Source organism: Mauremys reevesii, linkage group 14, assembly GCF_016161935.1.
Source record: "Mauremys reevesii isolate NIE-2019 linkage group 14, ASM1616193v1, whole genome shotgun sequence".
In the NCBI taxonomy this organism is placed as follows: Eukaryota; Metazoa; Chordata; order Testudines; family Geoemydidae; genus Mauremys; species Mauremys reevesii.
Window position 1 is genome coordinate 36,940,979 of NC_052636.1, and position 22,763 is coordinate 36,963,741.

The 22,763-nt window shown below is 53.3% G+C and overlaps 1 pseudogene; it reads left to right on the plus strand.

Annotated features, from left to right (window-relative positions):
• Positions 1-329: 329 nt before the first annotated feature.
• The window catches only part of LOC120381878, a 261,017-nt pseudogene continuing 238,583 nt past the window's right edge, over positions 330-22,763 (plus strand).

A 22,763-nucleotide genomic window follows, 5' to 3' on the forward strand; every position in this document is an offset into this window, starting at 1 on the left:
CAGCCCTTATTCGACATGAGATAATCCACACGAAAGAGAGACCCTACAAATGCTGTGAGTGTGGGAAAAGCTTCAATCATACCTCAGCCCTTAGTAGGCATCAGCGAATACACAGAGGAGAAAGACCCTATGAATGCTGTGAGTGCGGGAAAAGCTTCACTCAGAGATATACCCTTAACTCTCATCAGAGAATCCACACAGAAGAGCGACCCTACGAATGCTGCAAGTGCGGGAAAAGCTTCACTCAGAGATCAGCCCTTATCTCTCATCAGACAACGCACACAGAAGAGAAACCCTACGAATGCTGCAAGTGTGGAAAAAGCTTCTCTCGGAGCTCAAACCTTACTACGCATCAGAGGATCCACACAGGAGAGAGACCCTATGAATGCCGTGAGTGCGGGAAAAGTTTCAGTCAATTCTCCTCCTTTATCTCTCACCAGAGAGTCCACACAGGAGAGAAACCCTATGAATGTTGCGAGTGTGGAAAAAGCTTCTCTCGGAGCTCACACCTTACTATGCATCAGAGGATCCACACAGGAGAGAGATCCTATGAATGCAGTGAGTGTGGGAAAAGTTTCACTCACCTCTTCTCTCTTATCTCTCACCAGAGAGTCCACACGGGAGAGAAACCCTATGAATGCAGTGAGTGCGGGAAAAGCTTCTCTCGGAGCTCAACCCTTGTTACACATTACAGAGTCCACACCGGAGAGAGACCATATGAATGCTGCGAGTGCGGGAAAAGCTTTACTCATAGTTCAGGCCTTTCTAAACATCAGAGAATCCGTAAAGGAGATAAACTTCATAAAAACCTTCTCTAGAGCTGTCAGAAGATTTTTTTCTTTAATTCTTTTGACAGTTCCCAGATAGTGAGTGTTAAGGCTGTTTGCATCTTTTGCACACTGTAGTCCCTCAGCTCCCACACACGAGTTGCCCACTTTTGAAGCTCGCCTGTCTTTGGGGTGGATCCTGTGGTCCTTTGTATCAACTCCATTGTCCTGCGAGTCATTGGAGTGTGTGTCCTTTCTACCAGGAATGTCATCACCCCAGGTGGGGGAGATGGGGGAGTGTCTTCAACCAGCTACGTTGAGATAAAATCTACCTGGGTCTCATCACTGTGGTTGCCATGGAGTTAGCTAGCTTGAGTTCACTTTCCTGATGTAAAAAGAGAACTATTCTTGCACTAAAGACATGGGCCATGGATAGTCGGTGGAGTTATCTTGCACATTTCCTCCTGTCTGAGCTAACCATCATCACATTTCCTTGTCTAAACAAACCTGGAGATTGACATTTGTACTCCTCCTCCCAGTGCAAAGTTACTGTTAGAGACGTCAAGTTCCTCTTTGAGGAGAGATTGTCTCATTCCCAGTTGTTCTCACATTACCCTGGATTGTGCAGAACGGCAGTTATTTTGTTGACTTTTTTTCCCTCATTTAAAATATATTTAAATATGAAGAAGAGCTGGAGCAGTGTCAGGGAAATAAGGGTCATTTTAGGCTCTGTGACACTGGAAGGAGATGGGGCGACTCAGACATTCCATCCTTCCCCATCACCCCAGAACTGTTACCTTGTGCCTGAGCCATGCACAGTTCACCCCTTCGTATTCCTTCGCTTCCCAACGTGTCTGGTGGGGTCATGTTCTTGGCTGTCCATGCTTGGGAATGGTGCTTGTACACGTCTTTGATCCTAAATCAGAATCAGTCTGGCAGGCGATGAAAGTGTCAGACTTGGAAGGGGATTTCAAATGGATCCCAAACACCGTTCAAATCCCCTTTTCCCTCAATGGCAAAGCCGCTTCTGGGAAGGTCAACTGTTTTTTCTCCCGTTATGAAGGTGCTAAAACTCCTGTAAATAACACTAATGAGAAAGGTATCAGAGGGGGAGCCGTGTTAGTCTGGATCTGTAAAAGCAGCAAAGAATCCTGTGGCACCTTATAGACTATCAGACTTTTGGAGCATGAGCTTTCGTGGGGGAATACCCACTTCATCGGATGTATGAGAAAGCGCTGGGTGAAGCAGGTTTCACTGGATCATGGGAGAATCTCTCATCCTGATTCTGAGACATCAGATGTAACCTAGTCTGGAATTTCACTTTAAATTAAAATGAAAGTGTCTTCTACCTCTCTGTGAGATGGGTTTTCTATCTTTCATGAAGGCTCCTTGGTCATATAACTGCATGTTAGTTTTGTTTGACAGAATGTAGCTCAGATTTTTTGGGAAATTTCAGACAAATTACCATTTTTTTACTTCAGGTTTGTTTTTCCCCCTATCCCTGCATGATGACATGGAGAAAATTCAAATGCAGTTCAGTCAACAGGAGAGAATACTCCAAGCTGTTGGACATATTATCAAAGAAACAGTCGTATGTTTAAATCTCCACTCTGGAAAGGTGAACAGCAGCAGACCCCAAATGGGTGCAACTGACCGAAGTTAGTGCACATGGTCACAGAGTAGTTCAGTTGTTTAAGTCAATATTGTCTCAGACGATCCAGGGATAGAATTCCACAGCAAGTGATTTGGAACTAGGAAAACGCCCAGGTATTTGGTTCCCAAGGTGTTTGTGACCCAGTCCCTACAGGAAGTTACTCTTGAAGAGATCTCCCACCTAATCCCAAAATTTGGGAAATGCTGTCTGTGATGAGGTGCATCCACCCTGCACAGGCACTGATAAGTTTAACTGCGCCATGTGGGCTGAAGAGGCCACACCCCCTCACCCTCTCTGGGCATGCTCCGACTGGAGACGGAGTATAAATGGGAGCAGCTCAGCCTGGGCGGACTGGGGAGAACAAATTTATGTTGTTGGCACGGGGTGTGTGTGGGGAGGAGAGCCCAGGGCTGGGGAGCAGGGGGCTGTGGGTGGGGGAAAGCCCAGGGCTTGGTCAGCAGGAGCATGTGGCTGAGGACCCCAGGGCTGAGGTGGGGGCAGCCAAAATTTTTTTTCCTTGGGGCAGCAAAAATCCTAGAGCCGACCCTGCCTCCACGCACTGTGAGGTAGGTAGGAGCGGATCATTATTATCCCTACTTGAAAGAGGGAGAAGCTAAGGCTGAGAAAGGAGAATTGACTTGTCTTAGGTCACACACTCAGCCAGTGGCAGAGTTGGGAATAGGACCCAAGAGCCCTGATTTTCAAACTAACCATCAGATCTTGAATTTCAGACATTGAATGACCTGAATAAAGTGCTCTGATGAGCTCCAGCCCAACAACAGTGACAGTAATTATTCACAAAAAAAACAGGAGTACTTGTGGCACCTTAAAGACTAACAAATTTATTTTAGCATGAGCTTTCGTGAGCTAAAGCTCACTTAGAACTGCACTGTTAGAGGGAATCATGAACTGCTCAGAGACCATTAATGCAGAGAAGCAGCAAAATTTATCAAACATAGAACTGGTTCAGACTTATTTCCTTGGTCTTAAAAGAGAACAACAAGGACCTGAGTCTCATCCCTGTCAATAACTCCCCTCCTCAGCCAATCAGGGATAGAGACTGAGGATGGGAGGCTGAGGGTTCTCACCAGGGTGGCCCAGGTCACTGATGGGATCACGGCCCAAGTACTATTTCAGCCCCACATTTTTGAGTGGAGCTCCCACAGTGGGAGCTGCAGAGCCCTCTCCCGCAACACACACACCTTCCTGGTGTTGGGAGGGGAACAGATAAAAGGACAAAGGAAGCAAGAGAAAAAGAGGAGGGAGGAAGAGGGGAAGCAAAAAGAACAAACCCCAATGTCCCCAGTGATTCTAAGGGAAAAAATCCCAGGTGCAGAATAAAGTTCTGCCTCCTTAAGCTCGTGTCTTCCATGCCTAGAATTCAACTGTCACCCCATGGATCAGACTGAACAGGTTTCAAACCTCCAGGAGGCTCTTACCTTCTAAACAGGGACGGCTGTTTTCTAGTAAAATCACTACAAGGGAAGGAGAAAACTCGAAAGAGGTTCCTCCTGGCGCTCATGTCCGTGAACCCGAATACTCTCTCAGTCCTCAAAGAGAGACCTGGAGAAGGAGACTTGCTGGAGCAAAGCCACAGGGGTCTCTGAGGTTTCCTTGGCCCCTCGCCCCTGTCCTGCCTGGCTGATGTCAGCATCTCTCTGTGAGGTCACCACCTCCCCACCTCCTTGGACCAATAGTCTGAGGTCCTGCAAAAGGCCTTTGTGATGTCACTGCCGCACCCCTCCCTTGCTGTGCTAATGTCCTGCCCCTGGCCAGGCACTTTGCAGGTTTGAGCTACTCCCTGTGGATCACCCCACTCAAGGAGCGTTCGTTCTAGGCAGCAAGCCGGCTAGACAGGGAAACATCAGACACTGCTCCCAATGCTACACTCAGTTTTTCAGAAATGAGTCGACTTTATGGCCAGAAGAGACCATTAGAGCATCTAATCTGACCCCCTGCATATCACAGGCCTCCTGTATGACACAATAGCAGGTCAGGGTGGGGGGCTGAGGAAGCGAGTGGGCAGGCAGTGGCAGGGGGGCAGGTGAGCCGGCAGCTGGCCCCAGCTCACCTCCACTCTGCCTCCTCCCCTGAATGCCCCGCCTCGCTTTCCCCCCTCCCCCTGCTAATCAGCTGTTCGCGCAGGAAGCCTTGGAGGGAAGAGAAGCCGTGTGGCGGCTTCACGCTCAGGCCCAGCAAGGTGGAGACGGAGACGAGGTGAGCTGGGGCAGGGGGGGCCCCCGCACCGCAGCAGTTAACCAGGTGGGGGGGGGGTGCACTGGGGAACCGTTCCCCACCCCAGCTCACCTACCTCCCCTCTGCCTCCCTGGGCCTGAGCACGAAGCTGCCACACGGCTTCTCTTCCCTCCCAGGATTCCTGCGCGAACCGTCAGGGGCAGGGGTTCCAGGGGCTGTCAGGGGACAGGAAGAAGGGGTGGTTCGATGGGGCAAGGGTCCCAGGGGCCATCAGGAATGAGAGGAGGGGTGGCAGGGGGCAGTCAGGGGACAGGGAAGGAGGGTAGAGGATGGGGTGCCGGGGTGTCGAGGACATGGGAGGTTGGATGGGGCAGGAGTCCCAGGGGCAGGGGTGGGCCACAACCCCGTGTGGGGTGAGGAGGGAACTGGTTGTTAAGATTTTGGCAGCTCATCACTGGCCAGGGGTGGGAGGCTGAGGAGGCGAGCGGGTGGGCAGTGGTGGGGGTGAGTATGCGAGCCGGGAGAGCGGAGGTGAGCGGGGCGGTCTGAGGAGGCAAGCGGGCGGGCATTGGCGGGGGGGCAGGTGAGCTGGTGGTGGGGGAGGAGAGGTGAGGAGGCGAGTGGGCGGGCAGGCAGGTGAGCCGTGGGGGGCTGAGGCGAGTGGGCGGGTGAGACGACGGCAGGGGAGGGGGTTGAGGAGGTGAGCAGGGGGTGGGGGGTTGAGGAGGTGAATGGTGAGTCAGTGCCTGACCTGTTCTACTGATCTGGTCTGGCTCCCAGCCCCTCTCCAAGGGTTGCAGCTGTCTGGAGGTGCTGCCTTCCTCAGTCCCACCTCATTCACTCCACAGGGCAACTGATTACCAAGGGGTGGGAAGATCTTATTCTACTTCTAACAAAAAGACATTTTCCTTTTACCTTAATGATACTACCTTAGGGGCCCCCTATAACATATTAGCAAGGTTCATTACCCCTGTTTTGTCAGGGCGGTGCTGGGAAGGAGGTTTGTTTCCACAGGGCGGGCGGCACTTGGGAATTGTTTTGGAGGGGCTGGGCGGTGCTGGGGGGGGTTCGGTGGGATTTTCAGCCCTCAGGTGTTTTCTTTGGAGTAATATTGCCCTTGCCGCTTTACGAGTTGTGCAGGCCTGGACTAAACCACAGCCTCGGGACTCAGCATTCAAGTATCCTGCAGTCTGAGCTTCGCATCTGATACATTCCCTCATTGGCTATCATTGTTTGGCCAGCAGGGAAGTGCTTCTTGTCCAACAAGGCAGCCAGATTGGGACCCGTAGGCGCGGAATGGCTCTGAAGGAATCAGCTGTTTCTCTGTGCGCTTCATCTAACTTTGGATCCAAATGGTAAAAGACAGTTGTGCCCAATTTAATCATGGGGTCCTTCAGGAGTGTGACCAATGCCACTTAACTAGGGAGCAGGGTTCTAAAAATAGTTTACCTGGGCCACAGCTTCCATCTCGGGGGTGACAATCAACCACTTGTACCTGCAATTTCTACCTGAGCTCTTGTGAAATCTTTAACCTTCCTTGGAATAATTTTATACTTCTCTGGCATAGAATTCTTCACCAACCGCACAACAGATCAGTAGCAATAGTGAGGTATAACTCCCCCTACTATGCCTTTTTATTTCTTTAATCTGCTGGCACAGAATTAAATTAGGGACTAAATTCAGGTGCGGCTTAGAATCCCTGTAAGACAACAAATGTCAGGTCTATTAAAAATAGGTATCTTTCTGCAGCTATATCACATTCAACATGGATTTCATTTTCTACGCATTTGCAGCATCTCCCAGGGGTGAGCTGAAGAGAAATGTCACTTCCATTTTTCCCATCTCTACCTAGATAGGGGTTGCATTTCCCAAATAATAGGCAACATGCAGCTGATTAGGAAGGAGATCTCTTCAGGAGCGACCTCCTGCAGGGCCTGGGCCACAATGGCTTTGGTAGCCAAATGCATGGGCACTTTGCTTAGTTATAAGTTATTTACGAGTGAATCCTCTTCCCAGCCCTTTAGAAAAAATATAGGCCTAAGAAGCTGAACAAAAGGGAGATTGGGATGGTGATGAGGAATCAGGGTAAATCAGAGGGATTCCCTATGTTCTTCTGCTGTTATAGAGGAGAAATGATGTTTTCCCCTATCCCTGCGTTGTTCCTGCACTTTGTTATAGTTCAATATATTTTTAGTGAGAAAAATGGTAGTAAAAATATCTGCTCCCCAGCACAACCTGAACCAACATCAGAGCAACTGAGAATGAAACAATTGGTTCCTAAAGGGGGAACTTAATGACTAACAATTGCTGTGAAATGGGGGAACAGTATAACCGTGATGCTCAGGGTTTGTTTAGACTAGGGAAAGTGATGGAGTTTAGGTCAGGTCACGGGGGAAGCTAATGCCAACCCCTGCACCCGGGCTGCATCTGCTCTACAACTCTAATTGTCTTTTTACACCAAGATGACTACCCTGAGCAGCCAACGCCATGTACAGCTCTAGTGGATGGAAGGCACAGGTAGTTTTTGCCTCAGTGTAGCTTGTTGGGTGTGACGATGCGGTCCTGGCGGGACCCAACTGAGAGTGCCAGTTCAGGACCAATTGCTTAAACAGGGCAGTTACAGCCCTGGGCTGGGGGTTTTCCACCTGTAAGGCAAAGAAAACCAGCCAGCCAGAGAGGACTTTGGTTTCACACCACTGGCTAACCACGAGTCACACAAGCAATTCCCTTAGACACTCCAGCCTCCCGGTATCCCCACCAGTGCCACTCGTCCTGGGGATGAATGGTTATGAAAACCAACACCCCAATAAAAGAAAACGGTTCTCTCGATCCCAAAGAATCAAGCCCCAGACCCAGGTCAAAAACAAATCAGATCTTAGCATGATTTGTGGGTGTTGCCAATCCTTTAGAATCTAAAATCTAAAGGTTTATTCATAAAAGGAAAAAGATAGAGCTGAGAGTTAGAATTGGTTAAATGGAATCAATTACATGCAGTAATGGCAAAGTTCTTAGTTCAGGCTTGTAGCAGTGATGGAATAAACTGCAGGTTCAAATCGAGTCTCTGGAGAACCTCCCTGCTGGGATGGGTCAGTCAGTCCTTTGTGCAGAGCTTCAGTTTGTAGCAAAGTCCCTCCAGAGGTAAGAAGCAGGATTGAAGACAAGATGGAGATGAGGCATCAGTCTTTTATAGTCTCTTTTCCAGGTGTAAGAACCTCTTTGTCCTTACTGTGGAAAACTACAGCAAAATGGAGTCTGGAGTCACATGGGCCAGTCCCTGCATACTTTGCTGAGTCACAAGGCGTATCTGCCTTCTCTCCATGGGTCAGTTGTGTAGCTGATGGTCCTTAATGGGACATCAAGCAGGCTAGGCAGAGCTAACACCAACTTGTCTGGGATGTAACCCACAAGCATAGCACAAGTTTGAAATACAGACAGGATAGAGCCAATATTCATAATTTCAACTAAAAAATGACACATGCTGGTTATAATTATGCTGTCTGTAAGCAACCCATAACCTGGTCTTAGACACCTCATATGACCCCCTTTACATAAGATTTGGTGCCACTACAGGACCTTGGTTACAACCATGTTCTATATGGTCCCAGATTATATCAATAACGTCACCTGGAGCTGATGAACATTCCTGGCTGGAGGGACACACACTCCTTCAATTCAAAGGGAAAGGAGTTGATAGAGAAGATCACAGGACTGACCCCAAAGAAGGGTGAGCTGCAAAAGGGAGAAGCAGGTAACTCATCTGGGGGAGCCGAGACACCACGGTGAAGATGGTGCAAAGATCACTATGACGGAATTAACCAACGTGATTATTTTTTTAATCTTTGGCCAGCCCTAGTCAAGGCGTTTGTGGATTTTCTGATGTCTAATAAGGACTGAGCTGTAACTGAAGCTTTTCCTGCACTCAGCATGTGTAGGGCGTCTCTCCTGCGTGGATTCTCTGATGTGTGATAAGGCTTGAGCTTCGATTGAAGCTTTTCCCACACTCATGGCAGGTGTAGCGTGTGTCTTCCAAGTTGATTCTCTCACGTGTAATAAGGTCTGAGTGGCTACTGAAGTTCTCCTCTGGCCTGTGCAGAGTCTCAGAGGCTTTTGCTTTTTCTGGGAGTGCACAACTCCTGGAATCGTTCCCTTTGGATCTTCCTGATAACATCCAATGTGGTTCTACTTGCTCAGCATCTTCCTGATGGGATTTCTCCTCCCCAGTCTCACTCACCAGCCCATCACCTGATGGGAGACAGAGAGAATCCAGACACAGGTCACTCCCCGCACCTGAGAGAAAGGAAATATCAGTGAAAGGAATGGAAAAATGGGGGAACAAACCAAAATATGTGCAGGAGAGATCAATCCTATCAGGGGCTGATTTTCCCCAAACTCTTCCCCAGAGGAGAGAGGAAGGGATCAGTTTTGGTCTGCATCTCATGAGCACACTCAGGGCAAAGTGAGATCGGGGAGGGACCTGATGCTAGTTGTCAGTCAGAATAGGTGGGAAGCCATGAGTGACATCTGCCATAATGATTCCACATCTGCAGGGAACAATCCTGAACTTGGAGAGCTCACAGGGTCTTTGTAGGGCATCCCAAATGTTTCCTGCATTCACTGACAATTTTTGAGTTGGTTTAACCAATTCCTTACCTGTGCAGGCAGCTCTCAGGAGCACTTTTTTCTCAGAGCCCTGGAGGTCTGGCACCCAGGGCTCTTCCCCTCATTCCAGCTGCGAGATCACATCAGGTTTGGAAACTGGAAACCCTACTCAAGGCAAAGAAAACAAGGGAGGTCAGTGGAATTTGTAGGATACTTGTCACAAGGTATATTGTATGATTTTACTCCCCAGCTCATTTTTAAGCAGTAACATCCCAAGACCAGCTTCCTTGGCTCCAAGTGGCAGGAGAGTTATTATTATAAATCATATTCATTACCTTAGTCCCTAAGGACCAACTAACAGTGGGTCTCCATTGTGCTAGGCACAGTACAAACCCAGAATAGTAGCTGGGCCATGCCCTGAAGAATTTACAATTTAAATAGACAAGCCAGACACAGAATGGGGGAAGGGGTAGACCCCACTGTTAGAATAGAGATATCCAGGCCTGCCTGTAAAGCCTATAGTTTAAGAACTTAGGGGTATTTTTTATCACTTAGCTACTTACAGGGGCATAAAACAAAGAATCAAAATCTCAGTCTGCCTGTGTCTGGGCCTTCTCTCACTAGGATAGTCTGAGGCCTTGTTCTTAGGCTAAGGCCTTTGGCTAAGCAGCAGGGGCAGCCATAAGCTGGGAAGCGAAGGGTCACATCCTCACATCCCAAACCAGTCACACTGAAATAAGGTGCTGCTGGGCTGTTAGGAAGTAAATCCTGTCCTGATAGCGCCCATCACCACCAGATAAAGAAACAGATCTTAAGATGGTTAGGTCAAACTAAGTTTTCTAGCAGCCTGTTTGGCAAGAAATCACTTCTCAATGGTTGTGAAACTCTCATTTCTGTATTGCTTTATATTTATGTCCCACACTTTTCCATTGTAAATCTGTCTGGTTCTCTAATTGTTTCTCTCTGCTGTATAATTAATTTTGCTAGATGTAAGTTAATTAGGGTGGTGGGATATAATTGGTTAAAGAAGTATGTTACAATATGTTAGAATTGGTTAGTTACATTTCAGTAAAATGACTGGTTAAGGTCTAGCTGAGAATATTACTATATAAACGGGGTCAAACAGGAGGGGGAAGGGAAATTGGAATCATGTTTGTTAAGGTGTGGGGGGGAAAAACAGGAACACAGGCCAGGCTCAGCTGCATCAGAGCTGGGAAGGGGGACATGGGATAAACGCTCTACGGCGTCAGAGCTGGGAAGGGAGCACTGGGGAACAGACTGTATCAGTAGATCGAGATAAGCCCGACCGGTGTGAAGGGCTTCGGAATATGGTTGCTTGGAAACTAACCCCAATAAACATGGCATTGTCTGCGCTTCGGACTTCTGGTCTGTTGCTGCTTCCTGTCTGCGTGACAAGAACCAGGGAAGTGGGAGGGTGAAGGGAAAACCTCTAACAAAACTGACATGACCTGATACCCAAGAGGTGAGCCTTAGAGGACGGTTTTAATACACACTGGAACTGATCAGGGATTCCCCTGAGGACTGAGAGGGAGCGATGGTAAACACGCATTTAGATTATTTTCTTGTTTTATCTCTTTTCCCCATAAGGCTGAACCTCTGGCACTGTCATGGATCCACAGGATCTCTGCAATGCCCTGGCTTTTAAACAGTCCTTGGGAGCTGCCCCTTGAGTGCACTAGACCCCCAAGGGCTCCCACTCTTCCACAAGGACAGGCCATGTAGCTTCAACACTTGAGACTGAGCCTCTGGCTTCAGCAATCCTACTTCAACCTGTGAGCTCTGCCAGCAGGTCCAGCTGAATGACACTCCTGTTCAGAGACTGTTCCTCATTCAATGCACAGAGCAAGTTTTTGCTGTGACACTGGGCAGACTTTAAAACATAGCAGGGTTTATTAGTCAACTGAAACGCAGCATTGGAAAGTCCTTAGATCAGCACAGGGAAGTGAAGACGACAATATAGTCCATACTGGCCAATGCCCTTGAGCCAGGCTGCTGTACAAAACAGTTTGTTTTCCATTCACTGTGCCTGTCCATTTGCCTTCACTCCGGTAGAGCTCCCTGCATCTGTGAGCCCAGTTCTTCCTGCTTCCAAAAACATAAGTCTATGTACGCTTCACTCAGCCAAGCTGAGATACACAGGTGACAATTATTCTCCTGTCTTTGTCAGGTATTCCACTGATGTAGGTTGGTCCCAGCCTGTCCTTAATGACCCATTCATATCACCCCATGACAGCTACGTGACAAAACACCTCATATCTCCTGCTCGTTCTAATCATAGCAATACCAATCACAGAGGAAAACTGAGGTGTGTATTGGCATCATACAAGTATCACCAAAATTCCCACCTCTATCACACACACACTGCTCACAGCCCCTGGAGAGAAAGCAAAGCACAGGAACTGGACGTTAGTCCAGTGAACACAGTGGAGGACAAGCTGCAATCCTCAAACCCTAGTGAAAAAGGAGAGGCATGTGAGTTCCTATCCAAGTGCGTGCCCGGGATGGCAAGCCGCGGGGGCCACCCTGGAGGTCCCTGTGAGGGCGGCAGTCAGGCAGCCTTCGTCGGCTTGCCTGCAGGAGGTCCGCCGATCCCATGGATTCGGTGGCAATTTGGCAATGGATACATTATGTGTATTGATCCTTGTCTATGATTTCAGTTATAACTGTCTCCATTCAATCAAGTTTCTGTGTGTTTCACCAAATTTCATCTTCTCAATTAACTTTGCGTAGCCATGTACAAAGGTGAGCTGTGCCCCCAATACGTCATCTTGTAGGTGTAAAAATTGTACAGGCTACACCACCAGCCTGTGACGTCATCAACAAAGTGCCCATTTGTGCCTGGGTAGGGGCCCTGCTATGGAAGGGAGGTTGCAGCAAGGACTCAGGATCGGTGGCCGGGGTCTCTGTGCACAGAGATGGGGAGGTTATATGGGGAGGGGGGTAATGAGCGGGAGAGGGAGGTCAAGAGTTAAAATAATAATATTTGGGGAAACATGTATATAAGTGAAACTGAACAGAAAGAACCGGAGTGAAGGCTCTAAAATGGGTCGGCAGCTTACGGCATGCGTGGCAAACATGGCACGCGAGCCGATTTTGAGCGGCACGCAGCTGCCTGCCGCGGACCCGGCCCCCAGCCCCACTCAGCCCCCCCCCCCCGCCGCCCACCGCTCTCCCCTGCGGGGGCAGGAGGCAGAAGCTTGGTTCTGCGGCAGCCAAGCTTCCCCCTCCCCTGCTTCTTCCCCCAGCAGGATGCTTTCCTGCCCCGCCCCTTCTCCGTCCCTGAGCCAATCAGCTGATGGCCCTTGCGAGGGGGAGGGGGAAAAGCGGCAGCGTCCACACAGCTCCGTGCAGGATGCTGAGAGGTGGGGACGGAGCCTGGGGGAAGGGGGTGGAACAGGGCACCTCCCTTCCAGCCCCCTGCCGTGAGCCACTCAGGACAGGGGGTGGGAGCACCCCCACGAGCCGAGCACCCCAGCCCTCTGCCCTGACCCCCCCACACTCACTCAGCCTTCTGCCCTGCACCCCCCATACCCCCAGCCCTCTGCCCTGATCCCCCCCACACACTCAGCCTTCTGCCCTGCACCCCCCATACCCCCCAGCCCTCTGCCCTGCCCCGCCGCACACTCAGCATTCTGCGCTGCACCCCCATACCCCCTAGCCCTCGGCCCGGACCTCCCCACACACTCAGCATTCTGCCCTGCACCCCCCTACCCCCATCCCTCTGCCCTGATCCCCACTCAGCCTTCTGCCCTGCACCTCCATACCCCCAGCCCTCTGCCCTGACCCGCCCCACACTCAGCATTCTGCACTGCACCCCCATACTCCCAGCCCTCTGCCCTGACCCCCCACACTCAGCCTTCTGCCCTGCACCCCATACTCCCCAGCCCTCTGCCCTGACCCCCACACTCAGCATTCTGCCCTGCACCCCATACTCCCAGCCCTCTGCCCTGACCCCCTCAGCATTCTGCCCTGCACCCCCATACCCCCAGCCCTCTGCCCTGACCCCACTCAGCATTCTGCCCTGCACCCCCATACCCCAGCCCTCTGCCCTGACCCCACACTCAGCATTCTGCCCTGCACCCCCATACCCCAGCCCTCTGCCCTGACCCCCACACTCAGCCTTCTGCCCTGCATCCCCATACCCCCAGCCCCTGCCCTGACCCCACACTCAGCATTCTGCCCTGCACCCCCATGCCACCCAGCCCTCTGCCCTGATCCCCACACTCAGCATTCTGCCCTGCACCCCCATAGCCCCAGCCCTGACCCCCACACACTCAGCATTCTGCCCTGCACCCCCATACCCCAGCCCTGATCCCCACTCAGCATTCTGCCCTGCACCCCATACCCCAAGCCCTCTGCCCTGACCCCCACTCAGCATTCTGCCCTGCACCCCATGCCCCTCAGCCCTCTGCCCTGACCCTCCTCCCACACTCAGCCCTCTGCCTTAACCCCACACCCCAACACATACCCAGCCTTCTGCCTTGCATCCCCACAATCCCATCCCTCTGCCCTGAACCCCCCAATACACCCAGCCCTCTGCCCTGCATCCCCACATCCCCAGCCCTCAGCCCAGACCCATGAACCGCCCCACCCCAGCCTTCTACCTGAACCTCCCCAGCCTTCTGCCCTGACCCCTGAACCTCCCCCAGCTCTGGGGTGCCGGGGTCCCGGCCGCAGGCTCTGCTCAGCCCACAGTCGGCCTAGGAGAACAGAACCCCAGGCTGGCAGCGAGCTCAGCAGGCTGGCGGCGTAAGATCAGCATTTTAATTTCATTTTAAATGACGCTTCTTAAACATTTTGAAAACCTTGTTTGCTTTACATACAATAGTTTAGTTATAGACTTATAGAAAGAGACCTTCTAAAATGTTAAAATGTATGACCGGCACGCGAAACCTTCAATTAGAGTGAATAAATGAAGACTCGGCGCAGCACTTCTGAAAGGTTGCCAACCCCTGCTCTAAAAAAACAAGGCTTGGGTAGGGATTCGGGGTTAAAGGTCTGGGATCCCCCACAGCACTAGATCCCCAAACCTCTCCTCCCTCCCACTGACCCATCCAGCCCACTTCCTGGGTGCCCTTCCCCCACACTCCCTTACCCTTCTTCCCATTACTCTCAGCCGGCACCACCTCCCGGCACCTTGAGAGCATCTTCTGTTCCCTCCTCGTCTCTCACAACCTCATCCCCCATTGCACCATCTTACCTCTAACCCTGCACATACCCTCCCCATGTCCAGGCACCCCAGAATTATCTACTCCCCCTCCTTCTGCTCCTCTCACATGGCTCTGTTCTCCTTTCACCTCTGGGCTTCTGAATGACATTATATTCTCTTCTATCAAAAGATGAGCTCATCTGACTGTCACACAAGCCATGCATCGGTCACACACCTATTTACTCAATTTAGAATTCTACAGGAGGCATATTTTCCTCTGAAAATGAGGAAAAGGCATGAAAGCGACAGTTATTACTGTAGCCAATAAGGACACATTAAATGCAATTTCAAAATGACTGATGACAAATGTCTAAAAATTATTCTAGTGGGTGGGAGATAAGGCAAAAAAGTGGGGGCAAGGAAACTTGTCAAAACTTGTATGAATAAAGGTATAAAGTTATTACTACTCAGATTCTTCAGAGACCCCACAGCTTCGAATAACCCAGGGGACAGGACTCCTTACCCAGCGAGGTCACCGTCTCATAGTTCTCCTGCATGACACCCCTGTAGAGGGCTCTCTGAGTGGGGTCCAGCAGAGCCCATTCCTCCCTGGTGAAATACACAGCCACCTCCTCGAAGGTCACTGGCCCCTGAAAGAGCGAGAGTCCAACACTCAGGACCTGCTGCCCCACTCACAGCCCCACACTCATGGGGAGAGGAGCCAATCAAATGGAAGCTCTGGGTGGCTCACAGGCAGAGTCCCATCCCCACCCCGCTCAGAGCATCCAGGAAACACCAGGGGGAGGGGACGAAGCGAGAGCCCCTTGTCTCTCCCAGCAGATCCATCCCCCCCGCACTAGCCACAGCCGGACACAGGAGATGGAGGCCCTGGCAGGTGCAGGGAGAGCTCGCTGGCAGGGAGCCCAGCGCTGTTCTCATTGTGAAGAGCTGGACGGGGCCAGACTCAGTGGGGGGCAGACGACAGGACGGTCCGGGGGGCCTTGCTGAGGGGGTTCCTCCAGCAGGGGTGTCCTGTCCCTCCTCCCCCCACTTCTCTTCAGCTGTCTGCCCCTGCAGCTCTTCCTGCAGCCCTGCCCCCTCCCTCCCCACTTGGAGCTGCCCCCGGCCAAGCTGCTCCCAGGAGCCTCCTGTGCTGTGCAGGGGAGGGGGGGGGTGGCTGATGTCGGGGTGGCCCCACCCTCCTGCCTCTGTGCCCAGTCTCTGCTGAGCTGAGGTGGGGGGACAAGATTCTGTGCTGCTGCCTCTGGGTCAGGAGTGGGGTCTGCTGGCCCCTGCTGCCGTGTGAACGAGCCTTCGGACTAGTGAGTGCCGCTGGGCTGGGAGTGACAGCGGGTGTGTCTCACACTCCCCCCCCCCCACACACACACACCACAACAGACACTTCAGTTACTGTTGTTACTTCCTTTTACTTCCTGTCAAAATGCACAAAGTACATAGAGTCTCTGTAATTTTATTCTTCACATTCGGTCAGGATGACAGTGCTGGTAGTTTAGCTTTTTAACTGGTCTGTGCATTTCATCATTTTGTTTCTGTCTTATGCTTAAAGTCAGTTCTCTGAGGAAAGAGTTCTAAAACGCCTCACCTGTCCTTGCCGGAGTAATTATCATTATTACTGTTATTGCCGTATTGTGCTTTGTCATTCGTTATTTAAATGGTACTAGCAAATAACAGACTGTACATTTTGCTTGTACTTACCTGAGCAGGGCTTGTTTGAAAAAAAATTAGCTAAACTCAAAACTTCAGACACTGTGCAGATGAAGATCACTTATCTTCAGATTGTATTTTTAGTCTGTGACGAAACAGGAGTGGGGAGGATTGAGCTGGGGATGTTGCGGGGGAGTTTTACTGGGACTGTCTGCATTGGGGATGGGACATCAGGGTGTGACTTCACCTGAGGGGCGATAGCTGAGCATGTAACCTGAGCCCAGGGGGGGATGGGCCCAGGTGACACCTTCTGCCCGGGAAACTGGACAAAGGCTGGAGGAGGAGCCAGGGGGTGGCTGGAGAAGATGGCGCCGGGGGGGGGGGGTTCAGTTTGGAGCTGGCTGGGGAAATGGAGGGAGGCCAGAACCGGGTCTGGCTCCCCACCCCCCAAGATGGACCTGACCAAGGGGTCCTGTTGTCTGTACCTACGAGCTCTGTTTGGGTCTGTGTTCCTGTCGTCTAAGAAACTTTCTGTTTCACTGGCTGGCTGAGAGTCACGGTGAATCGCAGGAAGTGGGGGAGGTGCAAGGCCCTGTCTCCCCCAAACTTCATGGTACAGTTACATCTGGAAAGTAACTTAAAATTTCTATGAAAATAAATGCAGCTCCAAGTATGATACTAATAGCAGTGATGGAGTCAAATGTTAGTGAGTCACATACATGATTGTGATCAGTAAACATAAATGCCAAAATAACTAGAAAAATAAATTCCCGTTCTTAAGAGAAAAAACCTTAATCACATATATAAAAGTAAGTAAATACGTTGTCCGTGGAGTGAAAAATCTGCTTCCTTTCTCTATATTTATTTCTCTCTACTAAAGAGAGGTGCAAAGTATCAATCTGGTGTTTCTGATACCTGCGTCAAAGCTCCAAAACTGATACCTCAAGGCTTGGGATAGGGAATATCTTGCTGTATTATCTCCTGATTGTTCTAAATTTACTCTTAAATTGAATACGTGGCTATAATTGGAGTCAGTATATATTTATCTTTCTTAGATACAGTGCTCGTCAGTGAATTTCTAAGTTATTTTCTGCAAAAAACCCTACAGTTTTCAGGGCATCAGTAGCCCCTGGAATCACAGTTAAAGTTGCCCCCGCCCCAAAATCTGAAATGGCCCCTGGTGAGCCAGGAGCGGCCACAGGGTTGCAGGGTATCTGCGGCTCCGGCAAGATGCAGCCCCCGTGTGAGAGCGCAAAGCCCGGCTTGAGCTGCAGGCAGAGCGCCGGGCACCACAGGCCACAGCAGCAATGTAGGAGGAAGGGTGGGAACGGCAGCCAGTGATTTTAGTTTACTGTTCATTTACTGTGTGGTGTTATAAATAACTAACACGTTATGTCACATAGAATCACTGTATGCTAAATAGAGAATCGATTGATCAGTCTGTAGCGAGAATAATCATGTATTAGGTATCTAAGTAAATAGGGCTGACACACAAGGCCTGTAGGCTGAGACCTGCAAGATTTTAGCTTCGCTATTTTAAGCCTTGGAGCTAAGAAATGCTGACAGATGTAAACGGCTGAGGAATAACCCGATGCCCTAATATGATGGGAAAAGAGGTACCAACAGGAAAAGGATGCGAGTAGCTCACCCCCATGACCACAGGCGTGTGCAGCACATTTCATTAGGGTGTGCACCCAGGGAGCCCCGCCCTAGCCCCATCCCATCCACTGCCTCCCAATTCCTGCCCCCTAGCTGCCCCCCCTCAGAACCTCCAACCCCCCCTGCTCCTTGTCCCCTGACTGCCTCCTCCTGGGACACCCCACTGTAACTGCCTCCCTAGCACCCTACCCCCTACCTGTCCCCCTGACCCTTTATCCACCCCTCGACCCCAGACAGACCCCCGGGACTCCCACGCCCCATCCAACCACTCCCCACCCCCTGACAGGACCCCCAGAACTCCCGACCCATCCAACTCCCTCTGCTCCCTGCCTGCCCTGACCCCGCTCCACCCCTGAACCCTCAACCCATCCAACCCCCTGCTCCTTGTCCCCTGACTGCCCCCTCCAGAGACCCCCACCCTCTAATCACCCCCCCAACTATCCAACCCCCCACCCCACCGCCGGGCAGCTCTGTCTAGTGGCTGCTCCCACCCACACACTCAAAGTGGCAGAGGAGGTTCCCTCTCCTTGGGTGGGAAGGTTGCCTAGTGGTTAAGGCACAGGACTCAAGTTCAGGTGTTCTGGGTTTGAGTCTCTGCTCTGCCACAGACTCCCTGCTTAGCCTTGGGAAAGTCACTTCACCTTTTTGTGCTCTCGATCCCGCCTGCCCAATGGGGCCAACACTGACCCTGCCTCCTGGGCTAAAACCATCCATGGCTGGGTGATGGGGTGGGAAGGAAATGGAGATACCAACATGGGGAGATTTGCACTGAATTTCTGCGCAAACGGAGAGTGAGAGCCAGCTCCACAGGGGGGATGGGGCGAGAGGGGCTCAGGCCAGCTCCACACAGAGGGGGGGGTCAGGGCTTCAGCCTTGTAACTTCTGCCACTAAGGTGGCTGGGGCTCCCGAGCCGGGGACTTCAGCCCCACATCTTCTGTCAGGGTCCGGGGTTCTCCTCCCCGCCCCAGGGTGGCTCCTCTCCCCCTCCATCCCCCCCCCGCCGTCTGCCAGTATCTGGAGCTTCTCCTCCCCCCAACCGGCCCCTGCCCCAGCCCAGCTGGGCTCCCCGGGGCACCCGCCGCTGCTGTGGCCGGAGCCGAGCCTGGCGGGCAGGGAGCAGTGATTCACGCGGGGGCCCTGGCAGAGCCCCCAGCCCGAACGGGGCGGGGCAGCCCCAGGGGAGCGGGGGGGGCTCTACTGCTGCTGGCCCCGCCCCCCACTGACCCCTGGGGCTGTTTGGGGGGCTCACTCAGCCCCCCAGGAGCGGGGGGGGGGGGCGCAGCGGAGCGGAGCCTGCCCAGCAAACAGCTGATCGCAGCTGCGCCCAGGCCGCCCCCGGGGAAAAGCTCCGCGGAGGAGGCGCCACAAGCTGCCGGCAGCGGGTCAGTCCCGGGGGGCCGAGCACCCGCCTGCAGCCGCCGCAGCCTCCTCCCCCCCCCCAGAGGCCCCACGGGAGGGGGGAGCAGCCTCCCCAGCCGGGCTCAGGGCATTGGGGTGCCGGGGCTCCCCCCTGCACACGCCTGGGCCCGGGACACTCACACACACACTCTGCCCCGGGGCTCCCCTGGTGCCCAGAGACCGATCAGCCCCGCCTGCCCCCGCCCTTCCCGCCTGCAGCTCCGGCCTCTCCTCCCGCCCCGCCAGCCGCACCCAGGGAGCCCCGGGCCCCAGGCTCTGTCCCCACCTGGAGCCCAGCGGGGCCGGGGCAGCTCCTGCTGCAGCTGAGAACAGCGGCTCCTGGCCCGGGCGGCTCCAGCGCTGCTGGCAGCACGTGGCCACCAGGAGCAGCTGCTGAGCCCAGGCTCCTGCGTCACAATGTGCCAGCGCCCGCCCCAGGAGCTGCCCCGCCCCAGGCTGTGCCAGAGCCCCGCCCCAGGAGCTGCCCTGCCCCGGGCTGTGCCAGAGCCCCGCCCCAGGAGCTGCCCCGCCCTGGCCTGTGCCAGAGCCCCGCCCCAGGAGCTGCCCTGCCCTGGCCTGTGCCAGAGCCCCGCCCCAGGAGCTGCCCCATGTTGGGTCTCTGAGATTTGTTCTGCCTCCTTCTTCCCAGCACCCCACCCCCAGCTGCTCCTTCCTGTGTCTGCAAACACCCCGGCTGCAGCGCTCACTGGGGCTGGCTCCAGTGGCTGAAGTTGCCTCCATCTCTGCTCACCTGGGGTGGGGAAGGACAAAGAGAGGAAATGGGCCCAGGGTGTGAAAGCAGAACCAGGGGCAGGGAAAGAAGGACTGTTTGGAAAGGTGGGTTTTTTGCAAGGGGGAGGGGGTGATCCAGATGGAGTCAGAAGCAGTTGGGCAGCAGAGGCTCAGGGAAATTGAGGGGAACCCCCTGGGTGTCTCAGTGTTGGCCAGGGATTGTACAGCACCTAGCGCAATATGGGGTCCCAGAGCCGTAACTAGCAATTTTTACACCCAAGGCAAGAATATAAAATTGCGCCCCCTGCTGTGCCACCCAGCCCCCTAGAAACACCCCCCCCAGCGCCACCCATCCCTGTGGAAATAACCCCCTCCAGCGCCGCCCGCCCCGCAGAAACAAACCCTCCTTCCCCAGCGCTGCCCCCCCCCACCGAAACAGCTGTAGGCCGAACAGGAAGGTTTGGGGGAGGGAGAAGAAATGGCCCCCATAGGGTGACCAGATCTCACCGTCACACCCCTCTTCACCCCCTAGCCCCCCACTGGCCTGCTGCATCACCAGCTAGTCAGTCCCCACCCACCACTCCCCTCCTTTCACCTCCTCCCTCCCCTGCCAGAGACCCCGTGCCCGCCCCTAGAGCCCCTGCTGGCTCACTGCTCACCTCTGTGCCCACCTGCCACTTGTCCACCCGCTCGCCCACCTGCTCCCCACTTGCCCCCTCACCCCCCACAGGTATAAAGCCTCATTCAGAGACCTGGCGGGGGGTCACTATATCACTGCACCCAGCAGTCACTCACTGCAGCACCAAACATTAAACTGCTGAAAATGGCGCCCCCCCTCCAGCCACCAACATTTTGGACTAGAAAGCTTTGCCCCAGACATCCCCTTCAGAAGACATCCCCAGACTGGCTGAGGGATGCTGGTGTGGCCTCACCTGGCAGCCCCAAAGAAGGAATTGGGGACTAAATGGACAGGGCCCCTCTCTAGCTGAAGCCTGGCAAGGGAGGTACGTGGATCCCACTAGAATTTAAAATGAAAAGTGAGGGAGGGGAGGCTCTGCTGGACCTGGGCAGCTCTAGATACAGCACCAGGCACGTAGGAGGATTTCCACTCCTGAGCCATGGAAGCAGAAATTGACTTTTCCTTTCCAGATTTAGTTAATGTTCAGAAAGGGAATCCAGCGCCTGCCTTCCAGATTTGAACAGCTCAACATTCAGGAGTGCTCCAGCTCAGTTTGGGCAGCTGTTACTTCATTTCTCCCAAATCAAATATGCTGATCCACTGTCGTTTGCTGTAGAAAAAGTAGGATAAAATTGAGCAAGAAATGCTTCCCAGGGGTTATTAGGACTGGAATTGCAATTTTCAACAGCCATTGCCTTTTTGTTTGTAAGGAAGTCAATGATATTGCACTGGTAAATTCCCCAGAGGTAATAATTGAAGATATACCAATCTTGTAGAGCTGGAAAGGACCTTAAAAGGTCAAGTCCAGCCCCCTGCCTTCACTAGCAGGACCAATTTTTGCCCCAGATCCCTAAGTGGCCCCCTCAAGGATTGAACTCACAACCCTGGGCTTAGCAAATTAATGCTTAAACCACTGAACTATCCCTCCCCTCTGCCCTGCTGATTGACCCACCCTGGAAGCAAGTTACCAGTGACCCAGGGCTGGCGTGGAAGGAGAGTGCAGGGCGGGGTGTGTGGGGAGAGCCCAGGGCTGGGGTGGCAGCAGAGGTGGCTCTAAGAATTTGGCCGCCCCAAGCAGGGCAGCATGCCGCAGGGGGCGCGCTGACGGGCGCCGGTCCCGCGGCTCCTGGTGTCCTCTTGCAGACGTGCCTGCGGAGGGGCCGCTGGTCCCGCGGCTCAAGTGGACCTCCCGCAGGCATGACTGCGGAACGTCCGCCAGAACCGCCTGCCACCCTGCCGGCAAAATGCCGCCCCACGCGCGCGCTTGGCGCACTGGGGTCTAGAGCCGGCCCTGGGTGGCAGGGGGTGCGTCGGTGGGGGAGCAGTGGGGGTGAAAGGGCGGAGCTAAGAGCTGGGGCAGCATGGGGTATGTGGGGGGAAGAGCCAAGGGCTGGGGTGGCAGGGGGTGCAGGTGGAGGGGGCAGAGCCCAGGGCTGGGGTGGCAGGGGTGCAGGTGGAGGGGCAGAGCCCAGGGCTGGGGTGGCAGGGGTATGTGGCGGGAGAGCCCAGGGCTGGGGTGGCAGGGGTGCAGGTGGAGGGGGCAGAGCCCAGGGCTGGGGTGGCAGGGGGTGTGTCAGTGGGGGAGCAGTGGGGGGGAAAGGGTGGAGCCAAGAGCTGGGGCAGCATGGGGTATGTGGGGGGCAGAGCCCAGGGCTGGGTTGGCAGGGGGGTGCAGGTTGGGAGTGGAGAGCCCAAGGCTGGGATGGCAGGGGGTGTGGGTGGAGGGGGCAGAGCCCAGGTCTGGGGTGGCAGGGAGGTGCAGGGGGGAGCTCAGGGCTGGGGTGGGGGAAGCCAAAAATTTTTTTTTCTTTGGACGGCAAAAAACCTAGAGCCGACCCTGCCTCCACGCACTGTGAGGTAGGTAGGAGCGGATCATTATTATCCCTACTTGAAAGAGGGAGAAGCTAAGGCTGAGAAAGGAGAATTGACTTGTCTGAGGTCACACAGCCAGTCAGTGGCAGAGTTGGGAATAGGACCCAAGAGCCCTGATTTTCAAACTCACCATCGGATCTTGAATTTCAGACATTGAATGACCTGAATAAAGTGCTCTCAGATGAGCTCCAGACCAACAACAGTGCACAGGAATTATTCAGCAAGTATTTGAGGAGAACTGCAACGTTAGAGAGAATCATGAACTGCTCAGAGACCATTAATGCAGAGAAGCAGCAAAATTCATCAAACATAGAACTGGTTCTGACTTATTTACTTGGTCTTGAAAGAGAACAACAAGGACCTGAGTCTCC